Source organism: Cricetulus griseus, chromosome 4 (assembly GCF_003668045.3).
Source record: "Cricetulus griseus strain 17A/GY chromosome 4, alternate assembly CriGri-PICRH-1.0, whole genome shotgun sequence".
Lineage (NCBI taxonomy): Eukaryota > Metazoa > Chordata > Mammalia > Rodentia > Cricetidae > Cricetulus > Cricetulus griseus.
In genome coordinates, this window is record NC_048597.1 from 134,486,368 (window position 1) to 134,492,232 (window position 5,865).

Below are 5,865 nucleotides of genomic sequence, written 5' to 3' on the forward strand. Positions count from 1 at the left end.
TAATAAATAAAATCTTAAAAAAAAAAAAAAAAAGGAGCCGTGCTGTAGTGGCACATGCCTTTAATAATCCCAGCACTCAGGAGGCAGAGGCAGGCAGATCTCTGTGAGTTCGAGACCCGCTTGGTCTACAAGAGCTAGTTCCAAGACAGCCTCCAAAGACACAGAGAAACCCTGCTTTGAAACCCATCCCCCACCCACCCCCAAAAAGAAACTGTCATACTCCGTTGTATGGGTAACCATATGTTGTTTATCCATTTGTTAGGAGCTTGACATAGTATCTCATGCCTATGGGAGGCAATGGCACCAGGGCACCAGGCTGCTCCCAAATGATGACAGAGACATCTCATTATTATGAATGGTCAGCCCTTTCTTAGCTCTTATTTTAATCTGTTTCTCTGTACCTACATTTTGCCTTGGTGCTTTTCACCTTTATTTCATTCTGTGTATCTTACTTTCCTGTTGTTTCTATGTCTGGCTGTTGGCTGCCTGGCTTCTGGCCCTGGGCATGTCCCTCTCTTTCTCCCTAGTTCTCCTCTTCTCCTCTCTCAAGCCTAGATTCCTCCTCCTATTCTCCTTGCTTGCCAGCCCTGCCTATTCTTCAGCTGACTAGCTTTTTATTAGACCAATCAGGTGCCTTAGGCAGGCAAGGTGAAACAAATGCAACACATCTTTACATAATGAAACAAAGGTAGCAGAAACAAATGTAACAGGGCTGGAGAGATGGCTCAGAGGTTAAAAGCACTAGAAGCATTTCCAGAGGTCTGAGTTTAATTCCCAGCAACCACTTGGTGGCTCACGCCCATGTACATGCCAGAACACTGCATACATAATATAAAAAAACACAAATGTAACACATTTTTATAGTGTTAAGGAAGGCAGCAGAAACAAATGTAACATATCTTTACACAGTTAAAATAATATCCTATACCACAAACAAATGTAACACATCTTTGCCCAGTTAAAATAATATTCCACAACATGGCAGATTGCTGAGGGTCAAGTCTGGATTACAAATGATGCAAAAATCTATTTCAAACCATTTTACTTGACAAGTAGTGCTGGCACACACACACTCCCAGAGGCAGAGGCAGGCAGATCTATGGCCAGCCAGATCTACAGGGAGAATTCCAGGACAGCCTGGAATCACAACCATCTGTAGTGAGATCTGGCGCCCTCTTCTGGTGTACAGGCATATATTCAGAAAGAACATTTGTATATACATAATAAATAAAATCTTAAAAAAAAAAGAATCTGTTGAGAGATTTAAAAAAAAGAGTGACTGAAAAGGAGGAAGGGAAAAAACAGCAAGGGATAGGAGGAAGGGGACAGAAAAAAAGGAAGGAGAAGGAAGAAAAAGTCACAGATGGAGGCCCGGCCTGGCTGATGTTTTCAATGACTTTGGTCTATTTTCTTTCTTCTTTTTTGAGAGACAAGGTCTAACTCTGTTGCCCTAGCTGGCCTAGAACTCACTGTGGCTACCAGGCCATCTTCAGGCTTCTTATCCTCTTCCTGCCTCAGACTTTTTTTTCTTACTGGGCAATGGTGGCACTTGCCTTTAATCCCAGCACTAGGGTGGCAAAGGCAGGTGGATCTCGGAGTTTGAGGCCAACCTGGTTTTCAGAGGGAGTTCCAGGACTGCCAATGCTATGCAGAGAAACCCTGTCTTGAAGGCCCAAACAAACAAAAAGATTTATTTTCTTTATGTATGTTTTGTATATGGATGTTTTGTCTGCATGTTCATCTGCACACCAGAAGGGGGCATCAGATCCCACGGAACTTCAGTTACAGATGGTTATGTGTAGGGAGCCGTCCCTGCATTCTCCATTACAATGATGGCGCCTGCAGGCACTGAATGTAAATTATTGCGCAGGCGCTGGGTAATTTTCCATTCCTTGATCTCTGCCTATTCCGTGGCGTCATATGGCCTGAGGAGCTGCAGCCAATCATAGGGTGACACGTCCCAGGCAGCGGCTGCCAGCCTTTATTAGGGGACGGGATTCTTGGCTCGGGGTCTCCGCTCTGGTAAGCTTATGCTCTCCTCTCAAGACGCATTAAAGCTTTACTGCAGAAGGATCCGAATGTCCTGTGTGGTTCTTGCTGGCGAGACTATTGCGCGGGACAGTTATGTGCTTCCATGTGAGTTTTGCTAATTGAACTCAGAACCTCTGGAAGAGCAGCCAGTGCTCTCAAACAGTGAGCCATCTCTCCAGCCCCAGTGGCTTTAGTGAACCATGGTTTCGGGTTGTGCTAGCTCAAGGTTGTGTAACCATTTTAATCGAGTCTTGCTGGGCTCAGTGATCTAGCTGCACAAAGCTGCAGGTTTGACCCCCCCCCCCCAGAACTGAATACACCAGGTATGATGGTGTGTATTTGTGATCTCAGCACTCAAGAGCATCCTAAGTTCAAGGTCATTTTCAGATATCGGTTCAAGGTCATTCTGGGCTGGACAAGGCTCCATCTCAAACAAACAAACAAAAATGGGTGCAGGGCAGGATTGCCCAGTGGATAAAGGCACTTGCCACCAGGCCTGGTGACCTAATTTTGATTCCCAGATGTTGGAATACAGTGGAAGGAAAAAAATGGACTGGCCCAAACTGTCCCCTGATCTTCTCATGTGTTGAACACATGTGTTGTCCTTCCCAAACCAGAATGAGGCTATACGAGGAAAGGGAGAATATACAAAGAGAGGCAGAAGGACCTGAAGAGAGACTAAAGTTGGGTAATATTGCTGGCAGGTTCCATCACACCCTGTCTTACTGCAGGGTCAGCTTACCACAAGAGTAGGAATCCATAAAAGCTGTGTGGCAGTTGTAGAACTTGGCAGTTTAATCCCAGCACTCAGGAGGCTGAGACAGGGTCATGAGTTTGAGGTCAACCTGGACATAGTGTTCTAGAAGCCTGTCTCTAAAATCAACAAGATTTGTTGATTTTAAAATAACAAACTCACCTGGGTGGTGGTGGCACATGCCTTTAATCCCAGCACTTGGAAGGCAGAGGGGAGGCAGATCTCTGTGAGTTTGAGGCTAGCCTGGTATACAGAGCAAGTTCCAGGATAGGCTCCAAAGCTAAAGAGAAACCCTGGCTCGAAAAAACAAACAAACAAATAAATAAAATCACAAACTCCTTGATTGACAGATCAAGTTATGGCCATCCCATAAACAGGTGAAGGGATGGATGTCCAGAAGGTAACTTATTCGAAGCATGGTGGCTTATATCTGTCATCTTAGGACTTCAGAAGACAAGGAAAGAGGGTCAGGAATTAAAGGCCATCCTTAGCCTCTTAAGAATTATAGCCCAGGCTGGGCGTTGGTGGTGCACGCCTTTAATCCCAGCACTCGGGGAGGCAGAGGCAGGTGGATCTCTGTGAATTTGAGACCAGCCTGGTCTACAAGAGCTAGTTCCAGGACAGGCTCTAAAGCCACAGAGAAACCCTGTCTCAAAAAACCACGGGAAAAAAAAAAATTACAGCCCAACCAGGTGGCAGTAGCCCACTCCCTTAATCCCAGCATTCAGGAGACAGATACAGGTGGATCTCTGAGTTTGAGGCCTGATGGGGGATGTCCTTCTGTATGCTGTGAATATGTTTCTCTTATTGGTTGATGAATAAAGGTGTTTCGGCCAATGGACAGGCAGGATTTAGCCAGGTGGGGAATCCAAACGGGAAAGAAAGGTAGTAGGTGGAGTAGAGAGGGAGGTGCTATGTAGCCCACAAAGGAATAACATACTGGAGCATTATGGGTAAGCCATAGCCTCATGACAATACATAGTTTAATGGAAATGGGTTAATAATTAAGAGAGAGCTAGCCAGTAAGAAGCCTGAGCTGCTGGCCAAACAGTTCATAATCAATATAAGCCTCTGTGTGTTTATTTGGGAATAAATGGCTGCATGACTAGGACAGAAACTTCTGTCTACAGAGGCCAGCATGGTCTACAGAGCGAGTTCCAGGGCAGGAAAAATAAAAAACAGCAGAAAAAAGGTTTCCAGCCCAGCCTTGGCTATCTGAGACTGCCTTCAAAATTAAGTGTATGTGTACAGAGAGATGGCTCACAGACAGGCACTTGCTGCCAAGCCTGACAACCCGGGACCTACAGGGTAATAGGAGAAAACTGGCTTCTCCACATTCCCTCTGCAGTGCTCACACATGCTACAAATGGAATGCTACAGAAAGACTAGCATGGCCCCTGCGCAAGGATGAACCACGGTGGGTGCAATAAACAAAGTTTATTACAGGTGGGGGAGGGGGGAGAGAGAAATAGAAGAACAGAGCAGGGCAGAGAGTAAGTAAGAGAGAAGAGAGAGTTAATGGCCGACTGATGGAAAGAAAGAGTAAGAGGGCAGGGGTCTGTCTACACCTGCATGCAGACTTAGTTCCCATGGAACCCTGGGCTGACCAGGGTACTGCCTGAGTGGATTCTGCCAGGTGACACGGGCAGGCCAGCATAATGCCTGAACCTTTCAAGGATGACACACAAATTCATGAAGTATTCCACAATTATAGCGAAAACTGGTTGGAATGTAAAATGAAATAAAAAAATTAAAAAGTTTTCCTCTATGCTCCACATGAACACCATGAACTTCCCATTCCTGAACATGTACACACACACACACAAACACACACACACACACACACACACACACACACACACACACACACGGAATGAAGTATTTTTTAAATAAATTCCAAGGTGAGCTGGGAGTAGTTGTGCACACCATAAATTGAAGCACTTGGGAGGCAGAGGCAGGCAGATCTCTGTGAGTTCAAAGCCAGGTTGGTCTACAGAGAGTTTCAGGACAGCCAGCACTGTTCTCCCCCCAAAACAAAACAGTCTCGCCCCCCCCCCAAAAAAAAACTCCAGGTGTTGGTGACACACACCTTTAATCCCTGCATTTGGGAGGCAGGGCAGGTGGATCTCTCTGAGTTTAGACCAGCCTGGTCTACAGAGCAAGTTCTAGGACAGACTCCAAAGCCACAGAGAAACCCTGTCTCAAAAAACAAAAACAAAAACAAAAACAAAAAAACAAAAAGAGGAGGCAGGCGGCTGAGGCAGGGGGAAGGGGGCAGCGGTTGTGGTAGTTTAGCAGAGGAAAGGAAGGCGACCTTGGCAGGTTAGAGCCAAGGGGAGGGGCACCACAAAGTCACACCATTCAACAGAGCTCATGTGGGAGGTTTATTGGGGGGAGGTGCAGAGGCAGCCTCTGAGGGAGAGCAGAAGGGAAGAGACAGAGGGAAGGACTGGCTTTTTATTTATTTTTTTGTTTTTCGAGACAGGGTTTCTCTGTGGCTTTGGAGGCTGTCTTGGAACTAGCTCTTGTAGACCAGGCTGGTCTCGAACTCACAGAGATCCGTCTGCCTCTGCCTCCCCGAGTGCTGGGATTAAAGGCGTGCTCCACCACGAGGGGCTGGCCTCTTATAAGGGAATATAGTGCATGCACTTAGGGAGAGTGCTCTACTTAGTGGCTGCACAGTAGCTATAGTGCTGCTGCTGCTGCTGCTGCTGCTGCTGCTGCTGCTGCGACTTGCTAGGTCCCTGAGAGCAAGCCAGTGTATATGCCTGAATCCTAACAGAGATGGCTCTATGTTTAAGAGCACTAGCTGTTCTTCCAGAGGAATTGAATTCAATTACCCGCAACCACATGGTGTCTCACAACCTTCTTGTAATGAGATCTGGTGCCCTCTTCTGGTGTGCAGATACATGCAAACAGAACACTGTATACTTAATAAATAAAAATAATTTTTTTTTTTTTTGAGACAGGGTTTCTCTGTGGCTTTGGAGGCTGTCCTGGAACTCACTTTGTAGACCAGACTGGCCTTGAACTCACCTGTCTCTGCCTCCTGAGTGCTAGCACTAAAGGTGTGCACCACC

General features: G+C 46.3%; 1 pseudogene; it reads left to right on the forward strand.

Annotated features, from left to right (window-relative positions):
• The first annotated feature begins 4,132 nt into the window (after positions 1–4,132).
• Positions 4,133–4,226, forward strand: LOC113835270 (annotated as a pseudogene).
• The last annotated feature ends 1,639 nt before the right edge of the window (positions 4,227–5,865 follow it).